Genomic DNA, 15,149 nt, shown 5'->3' with positions numbered 1-15,149 from the left:
GTACCTACTCTGTAAAGGTTCCTGAGATAACTTTTGTTATGATTTGGCACTTTGAATAAAATGTAATTGAATTGAATTGACTTTGAACTTTGATATTCAAATTTCATTTGAATATTAAAAAACAATAAAAGTATTCAAACTAATATTAGGCAGCCCTTAATATTTGAACCTGTTATGGACATTATTTTTGGTAAATGTGTTTGCTTGTAAGATTTGTTTTCAATTCAGATGCAGAGGCTTTTTTACGCCTGGTGAAGTTGTGAATCACAAGCTCATTAGGAAGGCTATTATTGTCCAGGTCTCTTATCAAACATGTTAAGTTTGGAAAAGAACTGAACACCTGGTTTGCAGTTTCAGTGGTGTCTTTTGTCGTGGCGTGTCATCTAAATTTGCTGTGCAGCCAGAGCTGTTCTGTTAAACAACATTGTCCCATGTTCATAATGAAGTATCATCCATGTCTTAAGGCTCTCATCAATACTTTTGAGGAGGATGTGATAAACTAGTTAGGGCGAAGACATCAAAGTGTAAAACAAGTCAATTCCTGTTGCGAGCAGGGGGCGCTATGGCCTTAAATAAATATTGTCTCATAGATGTGTTAAGGCCGAGAGTCCAATCATGCCTGAGAAGTTTGGGACAGACATGACAATGTGGTCTTTAACATGACATAACAATCTATGGTCATGTTAAAGACCACTTCCTGGTTTAGGGTGTGGGGGGTGAAATTTGAGGTCCCGCCACGACCAAGCTGATTGATAAAAACGAGTATTACTTTGGCAATATTCAAGGGGCTGCTATCTAGCTAATTTGCGACATCCAAGACTGAGACCCATAAAATATCAAAATGTTCACCACTTCTTATCAGTGTAGAAAGTTTAAAAAAAAGTTATGTTTAGGCCCTCAAAATGTGATATAAGAGTAGGAAAAAAAAAATAAAAAAAAAATAAAAAATAATAATAATAATAATAATAATAATAGTAATAATAATAATAATAATAATAATAATAATAAGGAGAATCATTCCGATTACAACAGGGTCCTTGATGACTTCGTCAGTGCTCGGGCCGTAATAATAATAACCATTCCAGTTACAATAGGGTCATAGCTGACTTCGTCGGTGCTCGGGCACTAATAATAATTATAATAATAAAAATAATAATCATCATCATTCCAATAACAATAGGTTCCTCCCGGGCTTCGTCGATGCTCGGGCCATAATATTAGTAATATTGTGCATGGCGACATAATGTTCATCCAAACAACGTGACACAACAGCACTATAATATACTGTATAGTGTGACCTAGTTTTCCTCTTGAGTGCTTTTATTTTGAAGGAGACAGAGTGGAAGTGTCGCCGATGTGAGTGTCCGACTGAAGAAAGGAAGTAGTCTACACCGTCCCGTGCAGTGAATGGAGTTTCACTATCTTCTATTTCTTATTCTACCCAAGTATAAGCGGATTTAACCCTCGGTTACAATAGTTAATAATAAAAAATAATAATCCAGCTTTAGTCGAACAACTCCTCTCTGGTCTGTTGATTTTTTTTAATGCTTCCGGGATGTACGCTGCAAATACTTCCACTAGCGATCAAATTGGAGACGAAAAAGCCCATCTGAATTGAGCTTCTCGAAGTCTCCGTTTGGTTGATATTGTGGCACATTTGTAAAGCTGTGCCAAATCGAGCGAGCGTAAAGGCAAAGTTGAGCGCGCTCAGAAGGGAGAGATTGAGAGCGCGCATGCAGCGGTCTGCAGCCCAGTGAGCAAGAGTTTTGAGACAGCATATGAGTAAAACTGAGTGAGAGGGCTTATAATTGCACGTTAGAATGAATAAGAGCAAACATGCAAATACATTTATTGAGCACATAATATATTTTTGTTTGCTCAAATGAAATTGTGTTTTGCTCGTGTGTAATTTCTCTTCAAAATATATTTTTCTGTGTTCATAATGTCACATTGTTCCTTCACAAATGTGGCACCAATATAATGCCATAACAAAATGGCTTTTTTTTCGGCTTCCTCTGGCCAAGACAGGCAGCAGCACGACTAACAATGTTTCCGACAAACATAATAAGCTGCCAATACAAATGCATGACTTTGATACAATAAAAATATATCAAATACCAAGTTCAAACAGCACATTTATATCAAAATCAACCATAGTCATGAATAAATCATGCAGAATATCTACAGCCAGATGTGTCTGCCTCCCAGTTATCATCAAATGTCCTATATTCCTCCAATGAGAGCAGGACCTGTAATTAGTTCAGGTAAAGGGAGCAGCAGACTTTCTGTATTTACACTAGATTATAAACTGTCATTAGTTGGGACCTTGTGTAATTATACAATACGGTTGCAATCTAACTCTATATTATTATTTATCAAAACCATAAGAGACTTGATTAGGACTTTCTTAGTAGCCGGCTATGTCCGTATTGAGGTCACAAGTCCGAGTTCAGTTCTATTGAACTTCAATAGAACTGAACTCCAGTGCATTCTGTAAACAACTTGTTTGGGCTGCCTCTCAATATAGAGGTGGCTTGTAGCCTTGTAAAACAGTATTTTTAATAAACTCTGGGTTCACTAACTTAGTTGTTGCCACTTCATTTCTATGTAGGGACTGTTATCATGCTACTGCAGAGGTTCGGTGCTATTTTGAGAAGTATTAGCAGTTAAAAAAAAAGCCATTTTGGATGGCTCAGTGGTCCGCTCCCAGCTAATCAGTGTTAGCCATGTCTGGCTGCTAGTGACTCCAGGAGTCCTCTGGTTATAGCTGATCAATGAAAAAAAAACTGTCTCAATGGCTTATTTGATTTGATGCTTATTTGATAAAAAAGACAATGGGTACCATTTTTGCCGGAGTTACATTTTAAGGTGAGATAAAATTGAATTTGATTTTTTTTCTTTTTTTGATTGATTGAATAACTTGCAACCACAACTACAAATATATGTTTCATATCCGCCCATTTCATCATTTTGGATAAATCTTTTTTAACAGGTTCACAAACTGGCTGTAAAATGATGTCTGAACATCAATAAAGTGAGACTCTTTTAGACCCAGTATTGAGCCTACAGAAGACAGAGGGAGTCCATTATCTTTGTTTGACTTCCTCTTCTTAGTGGTTGATGAATCTGTGTGGCAGGATGATCTTGACCTCTTCATTCAGAGAAAGAGAGGTCAAGAGTCCACAGCAGTGCAGACAGAAAGACTACACTGCAAATAATCCCAAATCTGCAGGTACTGTGATTTAGCTAGCATACTGCTGTTCGACTTAGCATCAGGATACCTTTGGTTCCGTTTTATAAGGTTTATTTTTGTAATATGAATTTGTCATTTTTCATTTATACACATTTCACAGAACAACCTCTACATTATATTTACTCTTGAGAAAAGACTAGTAGAAAAATCTTCTGCTTAGATATCATCCCCTAAATCTTACACGTGCAATAGAATGCAAACACTTATTCTTGGTGTTTTTTGCAGTGTGTGAAGGAGAAAAAGAAACAATGAGAGTAAGAGAGAGGGATTGATAAAGTATCTGTGTACAAATGTTAACATTCCTCCTGGTTCCTATCCACTTGAAGGAGACAGGAGAGACAACTGACCGCCACTGAGAGGTTTATGTCTGCTGAGCAATAATCATGCACGTTTGCATGTGAGAGTGTGTGTGTTTGTGTTATATTTGGGTTTGAATGTGTGCCAGTGTAAGTGGTGAATTTGGTTGAGTAAACTAAACATGGAGAGACACTCAAAGACCCATCAGAGCTTTTTGTCCTGCTGACAAGAGCTCTTCACCGAGACAGACATCCACCTACAACTACTTTTTCAAAGCCAATCCCACTGCTCATGACTGTTACCTCAAGCAGCAGAAACCTGGCAGCTCCTTTCAAAACAAGCTTTTCAAAACATGATTTTTCAGAATAAGATCATGTCTAATCATTAGCTTCTTAACTGGCTTCTAAAGGAACTAGTGTTTTACTACCGTTTCAGCTACGTTTCACTGTTTTCAACTGTTTTTAGAAAGGCGTCACTGCTTACTTTAAGCAAGAAGGCACAGCCTTTAAGAGAATATATTTCACCCCTTGTTAGAAAAAAAACTGTACTGATCCTATAAAGATTAACAGGTTGTAATTGAGAGAGACAGGGGCTTTACGTAAAAAGTGGGTGTGTGTGAGAGACATATAATATGGACATAATTGTTGTTCAAGATTAAAATGTAGAGTGAAAGCAAGTGGGGAGACAGTAACACAAAGTAATTAGGCTACATTAGAGCTCATTGAATGTCATGTTTCATAAATAATCATGCTGATAAAAACATTTTTTAAATTTGTTTTAAATGGACGTGTCGGGGCCATGGTGATGGTGATGAAAGAAGGAACTTAGTAGTGGATAGAATGTATTTGATTCATATATTCCATAAAAAAATATTTGACGTACAGTATTTCAGGGAAAACATAAAGATGTAGTTTGGTGGGACAAAAAACACATGTGACTTCAGATGAGGAGGATAATAATAATAATAATAATAATAATAATAATGATAATAATAATAATCATAATAATAATAATAATTATAATTATGATAGATTGGCTTTATGTTGCGTTTACTCGATACTCAAAGAAGCTTTACAAAGAATACACACAGAAACAGACACTCAACAATAGACAACACAGATGGCGGATTTTCAGATGTTGTAGGTGATCCTTAAGAGATGGGATTTAAGCTGACTTTTGAATGATGGGAGTGTCTCAGAGTTCCGGATGGCTAGGGTAGAGGCGGCATTGGCGAAGGCTCTGTCCCCCAGGGTGTGGTACATGGTCTTGGTGATGGGGGTGAAAAGGTTGGCATCACCAGAGCAGAGAGTGGGGGTATGGAAATGGAGGAGATCAGTCAGGTATGAGGGTGCAAGGTTGTTTAGGGCTTCGTAGGTGGTGTTGAGGATCTTTAAATTGATGCGTTCTTGTATGGGAAGCCAATGATGTCAATGGAGGATGGGAGTGATGTGTGCTCTGGATGGGGAGTGAATAAGCAATCGGGTGGCTGAGTTTTGAACATATTGCAGTTTTTGAAGAACATTAGAGGAGAGGCCATACAGGATGCTGTTGCAGTAGTCGAGCCTGGAGGTGATGAAGGCGTGCAGCTGAGGAGGAGTGGGGCGAAGGCATGCAGTGTTGTGGAAGTGGAAGAAAAATGTACTGCTGATGTGGTTGATGTGTGACTTGAAGGAGAGTGTGAGATTCATGATGATGCCAAGGTTTCTGACTAGGTGGGAGGGAATAGACAGAGTGACCATCGATGCAGAGGGAGCAGTTCAGGGAGGTGGGGAGGCGGCGGATGATGTGACCTAGTAGGAGCATGTAGAGTATAAAGTGGATCAGGTCAAGCACTGAGCCTTGAGGGTCTCTGTGTGAGACAGGAGTGGTGTGGGATTTGTGGTTGTTGATGGAGCTGTAGTGGAATCTTTCAGACGGGTAGGAGGTGAACCAGGAGAGGGCAGAGTCAATGGATGGATTGGCATCATTGAAGGTGTCTAAGGCAGCACTGAGGTCGAGGAGGAGGAGAATGGTTAGAGCCGGAGTCAGAGGAGAGTAAGAAGTTGTTGGTAACTTTGAGTAGAGCTTTCAGTCAAAAGCAACTGGACTTGGTTATTTGTCTTGGAAGACATTTCACCTTGCATCAAAAGAAGAGCAAAAGAAGCCATCTATGCAAAAGTAGAGAAACCATCGCTAAACAGGGGAGGAGGTCTGAGACACCACTTATCTCCAATTTACAATGCGTCCCTTTCATCCCATCCCAGGAGATTCAACAATCTAACCTCAAAGAACAACTGTTCACAAAAGCCTCCTGTGACCCCAACGACTGTCTATCAGACTCAATAGAGCACTGACAAAGTCAAAACCAACTTCCCACCAACGACTGCCACTCAAACGACGGTTGTTGGCACTTGGAGCACTAAGGGTCCCAGTGACATCATAGGCCTTGTGAGAGGTTAAATACCTGGATCTCCACACCAGTTAGTTGGACCAGTCCCAGCCTGGTCAGATGCGTACATGAACTGATGAAGCCTCTTGGATGAGAGGTGAAACGTCCTCCTGGACAAATAACCATGCTTGAGTTGTGTTGCGACGGCTCTTTTCATTAGTTTTGAGAGAAATAGGAGGTTGGAGATGGGTCTGGAGTTTTTGGGGTATTCAGTAGGATGGTTGGAGAAAGCCAGGCTAGTGGCCTTTACATGTTTTCTTTGGCTCCCTCTGCAGGTCAGCATCAGGTGCTGCTGCCTCAAAGTTATCTGCCTCCTTATGAGGGCACTTGGCAATCGTCCAAAGTGATAAATAACATGCACAAGCAACTATGTCCATTTTCAAAGAGCATACATGTTATTCGTATTGTTTAAGACTGTCCAAAAATATTAGTCGTCAGGAACAACTCTCTCCCAAATCCCAAAACTAAAACTAAAACTCACATCTGTGAAGTCATCAAGTAAAATGTGTGAAAGTGTATACTACTGGGGATTTCCACAGTTTAGGCCAAGATATTTATAATTCTACATGTTGTAGGTTCATTCCTGGACTAAATGAAACTTTCAGTTTGTTCAAGAGAAGACCTCAACTGATCAAACAAAGACAAAAGGGCAAGGCCCAAAGCCTTCTAACCGCACAGCCATGTGATCCAGTAGGATCACATCTTGTTTCTCTTGTTTTCTTTTTCTTTTTCAACCACTTTGGTTTTCTTTCTGGAAGCCGCTGCCGTTTTCACAAAGGTCCTGCTGGGGTAACCACAAGTTGTTAGGGCGCCTCTCAGGTACTTGCATTCAACATAATTATATCGTATATATGGCTGGGGTATCAGAGAAACTCAGGAGGATCTTAAACAAACACTGCATCCCTGTGTATATCAAACCCAGTAACACACTCAGACAGAGACTAGTACATCCCAAGGACAGAACACCACATACCCACAAATGCAATCTGGTTTATGCTTTGCAATGAGGAATGCAAAGAGCTCTACATTGGAGAAACAAAACAACCACTGCATAAATGCATGGCCCAACACACCAGAGCTAACCCCTTCAGGCCTGGACTCTGCTGTCCACTTACATCACAAGGAGAAAGCCCACTCCTTTGATGACAAAAATGTCCACATCCTGGACAGAGAGGACAGTGGTTTGAAAGAGGAGTAAAATAATCCATCAATGCAAAAGTCGAGAAAACATTGTTAAACAGAGGAGGAGGTCTGAGACACCCCTTATCTCCAATTTACAAAGCTGCCCTTTCATCCCTTCCCAGGAGATTCAACAATCTAACCTCAAAGAACATCTGTTCACAAATGGCCTCCTGTGTCTCCAACTACTTGTCGTTATAACCCAGTAGAGCACTAACAAAGTCGAAACCTACTTCCAACCAACGACTGTCACTCAAACGACGGTTGTTGGCACTTGGAGCACAAAGGGTTCCAGTGACATGATCGGCCTTGTGAAAGGTTAAATACCTGGATCTCCACACCAGATAGTTGGACCAATCCCAGCCTGGTCAGATGTGTACATGAACTGAGGAAGCCTCTTGGATGAGAGGTGAAACATCTTCCTGGACAAATAACCAAGTCCAGTTGCTTTTGACTGAAATTGCGTTGGGGATAACGATGACCTAGACAAATGAGAACATTCACATGTTTCATTTATTAAGACTACTCAGCCTCATAATCTGATCGTGAGTCAATGCCCTACGATGTCACCAGAAAAACATTAACCATATCTCACAAACCACACTATCCGACTGTTAAGTCTGACGTAATAACCTTTCAAAATAAGATTTACGAGTCCAAACGCTCCGTTGAAACAGACAACAATGGTCGAACATGTGAACAACTATGATCACCTGTTTGGTCAATTAGACATCTTTTCATCGATAAGAAAGAGGTAAATGACAGTTACGTTGTTTTTTTAAAACTCAAATCTGTTCAAACAACGGGGAACACGGCACTGCAGCGTTGTAGAAATACAAGGCTTGGACTGGCTTGGACCCGGAAATCATATTTTGAAAGGGCGTTATGTCACGACTTAACAGCGGGATAGACCTTTTCAACGGAATTCCATTGCTAGGCAATAGCCTTGGTCCTTGGTAACTTCCTGTCAGCTGATGTCATTCACATACACTGCAACAGGAAAAAAACTGACTGTTTTGTTTTGATGCATCCCACTTCTAGACAATACTCTGAACGGTACTTAGAGGGATAGTTAAAGCCTTTGAAATATTTTTATATCCTTCTCCTAACTTGTGCCTATCCACAACTTTATCCTGCAGCTCTTTTGAAAGCATCTTTTCAACCATGGTGAATTCTTTGTGTTCCGATGCACTACTAGGAGTGGAATCCTCAAGGAACAGCTAATTTAATTCTGATGTAGTCAAAAACACCACAATTGATGTCAGGTAGAGGCCAATTAACTTGGTTTGTAATCTGGAAGGTGATTTGTTATACCTGAGAATGTTTATAATGTTTATTCTAAAAGGACTCATTACTTTTCCAACACTGCTATTCTAGTTTTTCATTTTTTATTATTTTTCTGAAATTTTGGGGAAAAAAATTCACTTGAATGTTGTAAGGCAAAATGTGTAAATCAAGCTGAAAATATATTTATTTTTATGTATTATCATTTCAGGCTGTAAAACTAAAAAGTGACTATTTCAAAAGGGCATCATGACTTTCTATAGGCACCGTATAAGAATGAACCAAACAAAGTTACAGCCCAGACAGCTGGACAAGGAGCTGAAACTCATTATAAAGCTCTGTGAAGCTGAGGGGAGCTATTGATTCAGCTGATAACTTTCTGTAGCTTTTTCACTACCAGAGACACCTTTCATATTGAGAAACTGTTATCATAGAATATACCCATTATATATTTAAACCCCAGCTAACAGAAAAACAAGGTGATTCTTGTAAGAGCGGACTAGCTTGTTGAGAACACAACATGTAACCTAAATAGGGCAAGTTGCTAGAGTTTTTTTTTTTTTTTCAAACACGCTAAGCATATTATCCAGTCTTTGTTGCTAAGTTAGAGTAAACAAACCCAGGAGGCATTTTTTATCTAAGACTTAAACCAACATCTGGACAACCTCCCTGACTTTACCGGTGGACTGTCTCCATTCCAGGATGTCCTTCATTGCTATTTGTCAAGAGTGTAACTTACAATGGAGGTCAGCAGTTGTATAGCAGCCTGTGCTCCGGACACACACACAGGAAGCTGGCAGGAAGGTGGCAGAGCATGAAAAGGAAGAGCACTCGGAGAGAAGAATAGAGGGACAGCTTACAATAGTCCCTCACGGCTGTGATCCACATAACCTCTTTCAAAAGGGACACATGCAGACATGATAATCACTTGGGATGAATCATCATTTGATGTTGACAGTCTTTAATAACACTCACACAGATGTGAATCAACATGGCTTAAGTAAATTATTGGTTATTATAAGGTGATCACATACTGAATCCTGGGGGCTACACGCAGCTGCACAAGGCAAGATTATTATTTTAAAAATACACATTTTTATCATTCTATTGACCTTTTTAATGGAATTGCAATGCTAGGCAACAGCCTTGGTCCTTGGTTACTTCCTGTCAGCTGATGGTATTTACATACACTGCAACAGGAAATAAACTAGGACTGTTTTGGATGTTTATGTTTACATCTTTGAAAAGGTCCATAGCATGGGATGGAACTTACATAGTTCACTCCGGAGAAAAAGCCTGGCAGGTAGAAGGCAGATAAATCCGGTGGTAGCAGTTTAGGTGATGACAACTACAACTAAATTAAATTCCATTCAATTCAATTTTATTTATAGTGCCAAATCATAACAGAAGTTATCTCAGGACACTTTACAGACTAGGTAAAGACCACACTCTATGATAAGAACAAAAATGTACTGGTGATGTGGTTGATGTGTGACTTGAAGGAGAGTGTGAGATTCATGATGATGCCAAGGTTACTGACTAGCATGTAGAGTATGAAGTGGATCAGGTCAAGCACTGAGCCTTGAGGGTCTCTGTGTGAGACAGGAGTGGTGTGGGATTTGTGGTTGTTGATGGAGCTGTAGTGGAATCTTTCAGACGGGTAGGAGGTGAACCAGGAGAGGGCAGAGTCAATGGATGGATTGGCATCATTGAAGGTGTCTAAGGCAGCACTGAGGTTGAGGAGGAGGAGAATGGTTAGAGCCGGAGTCAGAGGAGAGTAAGAAGTTGTTGGTAACTTTGAGTAGAGCTTTCAGTCAAAAGCAACTGGACTTGGTTATTTGTCTTGGAAGACATTTCACCTTGCATCAAAAGAAGAGCAAAAGAAGCCATCTATGCAAAAGTAGAGAAACCATCGCTAAACAGAGGAGGAGGTCTGAGACACCACTTATCTCCAATTTACAATGCGTCCCTTTCATCCCTTCCCAGGAGATTCAACAATCTAACCTCAAAGAACAACTGTTCACAAAAGCCTCCTGTGACCCCAACGACTGTCTATCAGACTCAATAGAGCACTGACGAAGTCGAAACCAACTTCCCACCAACGACTGCCACTCAAACGACGGTTGTTGGCACTTGGAGCACTAAGGGTCCCAGTGACATCATAGGCCTTGTGAGAGGTTAAATACCTGGATCTCCACACCAGTTAGTTGGACCAGTCCCAGCCTGGTCAGATGCGTACATGAACTGATGAAGCCTCTTGGATGAGAGGTGAAACGTCCTCCTGGACAAATAACCAAGTCCAGTTGCTTTTGACTGAAATTTCTTTGAGAGTAACGCTTACGACCTGGACAAGTGAGAATATTCACAGGCTTTGAGTAGAGCTGTTTCAGTGCTGTAGTTGGTACAGAAAACGGATCTAAATGTTTCGTAAAGGTTACTGGAGAGGAGATATTGCTTGAGTTGTGTTGCAATGGCTCTTTTCAGTAGTTTTGAGAGAAATAGGAGGTTGGAGATGGGTCTGGAGTTTTTGGGGTATTCAGTAGGATGGTTGGAGAAAGCCAGACTAGTGGCCTTTACATGTTTTCTTTGGCTCCCTCTGCAGGTCAGCATCAGGTGCAGCATCAGATAAATCCGGTGGGAGCAGTTTAGGTGATGATGTGATGTTACAACTAAATTCAGTTCCATTCAATTCAATTTTTAATTTATAGTGCCAAATCATAGCAGAAGTTATCTCAGGACACTTTACAGACTAGGTAAAGACCACACTCTATGATAAACAAAGACCCAATAATTCCCCCGTAGAGTACGGTGGCAACAAAAACCTTCCCTATTACAGGCAGGAACGTCAGAAAGACCCAGCTCTGTGGAGCTAAACCAGTCATTATACTGTAGGTATGACAGGAATCACACTGACGTGACTACATGGTGGTTTTTCTTCCTTATCTCATCACAACTGCTAAAGTTAGAAATAGTCTGAGAGTCTAACAATACTGGAATCAGCTTTTAACTGGCTCTAAACCCTCCAATTCACAGAACATAAATGACATGACAAGATAAAATAGTCCTGTCATGATTATATCGGGGCAGCCCTCCTCTCCTTTTTAGGACCACAGGCCACACAAGAACGTGTTTTCCTTTATATGCACATTTTTTTCTGTAACCAGGTCCCAGAGTGGGAATATTTGAGAACGCCCCCCTTGGCGTTGTCGTCTGGAAGGCGAAAATGCATACTATGCCGATGCCGTCATCTCCACACCTCGGACCTCTATCCCCTGCGGTGTCACATAACAACAACAGCGCTGTTGCGTGGAGAGAGACACGGACCCACAGACTGAACTGTACTCTGAGCCACATGCATGGGAATGAATTAGGTCGACCATATATTTCCCCCTTTTCCCTGATGGTCTGAATAAGATGCTAAATTGGTAGCTAGAAGCTTTTTATAAATAAAGTTGCCAAGAAGGTCACAAAAAGTAACGAGACAGTGTATATTAAGCCGGTCCTGAGTCTCATTCGGGGACGGATCGTTAATCCACATACTCCAGATGTCTCAGCAGCAGGAGCGGAAGTGTGTAGCAATTTCTGATCCAGTCAGCAGTCTGGCGGACACCGGCTCCAGTTGGCTGCCCGGTCGACACCTGTTCCAGTCGGCGACCCGGTCGACTCTTCTTCCAGTCGGCGGCCCGGTTGACACCTCTTCCCAAGTCCCCATCGGCGGTCCGGTCGACACCTGTTCCAGTCGACAGTCCGGTCGACACCTATTCCCGAGTTCCTGTCGGCGGTCCGGTCGACACATCTTCCAGTCGGCTGTCTGGCCGACACCTGAAACCAACCTTTTTAGCCTCTGTGTTTTTGTCTCCCTCTGTCGGTGTTTTCCTGTATGTGCTCCCCTTTCTGTGTTTCCCTGTTGTGAGCTGGTTTTCCCGGCAGTTGTTTCTCATTGGCACTAATCACCTGCCTCTCTGTATATTAAGCTGGTCCTGAGTCTCATTCGGGACCGGATTGTTATTCCACATACTCCAGATGTCTAAGCAGCAGGAGGGGTAGCGTGTAGCAGGGCTGGCTTTATCCTTGTGTCAAGGTTTTTCCTCTCACTCCTCCATTTCCCTGTCGACCTGTGACTGTTCCTAGTGTTTTGTTGTTCCAGTTGCCCGTCTCCCTGTCAACCTGCCTGCCAGCCTGCTTGCCTACCTGTCTCCCAGCGTACCTCCCTCCTGTGCTTATTACCCGTGACCAGTTTTTCTCAGTCCTCTCTGTGTTTTCCCTTTCTTCTCTGTGCACCCTTTTTGTTAATTAAGTTTATTAAATCCGTTAAAAATGACTCCTGAGTTCCGTGTCTGCATTTGGGTTCAATCCTCCCTGTATTCCCCGTACCCTCTCATAAAGTCCTTTATTAGTCCCACAGTGGTGAAATTTACAGCATTACAGCAACAAAAGCATCAATAACAGATGCAAAATACAAAATATAATAATAGCCTATGTACACAGTAAAAAACAATTTAAAGTCATAATCCGTGAGAATTTAGATTTCTAGCGTCCTCCTCACTAACCTGTAACTGCAGGTGAGCCTGTTCTTTCAGAGCCTCTATCTTGTCACGGTAACAGCCACTATGTGTGTTGACGATTTTTTTTTTTTGCTCTTTTGTAATCTTTATTGAAACACATCTCCCTCTCTACTTCCAGTCCGTCCTCTATATATTCCCCTCTTAAATCCATACACACACACACACACACGTTCACTAATATGGTGATGCATTTGCATTTACATTTACGGAGGGAATGCCTCCACAGACACACAGATTGGCATACTCAGCAAAGAGGCAACAAGTGCTTTCATTAGTGGGTCATATGAATAATTTCCATAGTTTTAACTCACTCTGTGATAGAGAGGAACTGCAAAGACAATTAAATAGATGGAAATCTAACGGATTATGGATTATAACTTTAACAGTTAAAAATAGCTAACAACAGTTAAAATAAAACACAAGTGAGAAATACCGGTCAAGTGTGTGTGTGTGTGTGTGTGTGTAAGGTAGAGGAGAATAGACGTTTAGATGGATTTTCCATCTATCTGTCATCTTATATCTGTACATGCAGCCCTGCCTCTCCTTTCCTCCATTGTATAGCATCAAACCATCTGTGTTTGTTCCGCAACTGTGACACATTTCCTTTACTGCTGCTGATGTGGTGTGTGTGTGTGTGTGTGTGTGTGTGTGTGTGTGTGTGTGTGTGTGTGTGTGTGTGTGTGTGTGTGTGTGTGTGTGTGTGTGTGTGTGTGTGTGTGTGTGTGTGTGTGTGTGTGTGTGTGTGTGCGCGTGTCACACTTCTGGTTTTTGGTGAAGTAATAAGGAAACTCATAGTCAGGGCTTTTGTAAAGAGCTTATTGTCAACTTCTACATCCACACTCCTAAAGGGCCAATCAGTTTTGAGAAGAATAGCAGGAAATAGAAAGTGGTTGTGTAAGTTGTTCAAAATGCAGTTTCAATGTGGTAACCTTTGTGGTTCCATTTATTATTATCCACACCCATCAAGTTCACTTACACATTGACACATTATCCATTTCACCTTATAACAACTATATAGTACAAGAATATGAGTAAACCCAAGTCACTGGCTTATTATAATAACATATGCACATACATTGGTTAGCACTGTTGCAACGGATGGATTCCAGAACTGGCCGGATAGATGAAGATTTTCTTTTGTTCTTCCTGAGGTTTCACCAGGCGCGTTGTTCGACCTTGGCATTCGGGGCTATAGCCCCGGATCTCTTGGTAAATAGTCCTGGACCTCTCTGCCATCATCAAAAAAAACATAATGATGATGAAAATAGCCCAGTATAGTAGACTTTTATGTGGTTGCATTACCTAGGCCACAGATGCAACATTGTAGCAGTGAAAACCGCACACTGACAAGTCATAACTTCAGAATCAAACTTAAAGCGGACTGAGTGACGGTGTTTCGGTTTAACCAGAGACCCTGTTAACTGGAGACTTTCAGCTGAGTGCATCTGCGGTTGCAGATCATCAAAACAGGATTATGTTTTTAAGAGAGAAACTCATAGACTGTATACAAAGGAGATCTGTTTTACTACACCAGGGTGACGTGGCTGGTGGCACACCGAGTTAATCTCTTACCTTTCATTTATTTTCCTACAACTGCATGACTACAAATCTCCTAAAAAAGTTTTGTTTTTTGAAGTGGTGAATACAATTCTACGCACACGTGTTTATACAGGCAGGTTTGAAAAACAAATAGATTTGTTTAGAAAATGAATTAGAGATTGATATTATTAGGAAGAACAACTGGCTCTCCTCCTGATTAATGTAACAACACGCAACATATAAACGCCACTGACACATTTACTCAAGCAAAACTATAAAGACTGATCAGGTAGATAACGTTATGTTTAAAAGTGTCATGAAAAAGTAAACACAGAGGCATCTGCCGTCACTGTGGCAACTGCAGACGCTTTCCCAAACACCACTCTTCTAGTTTGCACAGTTTCAGTAGACCTGCAGTGGATTCAGCCCGGTCCACTTGACATCAGGTCAGTGCATGACAGTGTTTCTGAGGCTATGGGCTGTTCTGGCTGCTGGTGTCTGTGCTGACCTAAACATTAAACCTATTCGGTTGGCCTGCCCCGACAGGAGTCACCCATGACCATAGGTCTTTCCTTTAATTCCTAAACTACGTCACAATTGCATT

This window comes from Echiichthys vipera (assembly GCF_963691815.1).
Source record: "Echiichthys vipera genome assembly, chromosome: 18".
Classification (NCBI taxonomy): Eukaryota; Metazoa; Chordata; class Actinopteri; order Perciformes; family Trachinidae; genus Echiichthys; species Echiichthys vipera.
Note: the sequence above shows the minus strand (reverse complement) of the source record.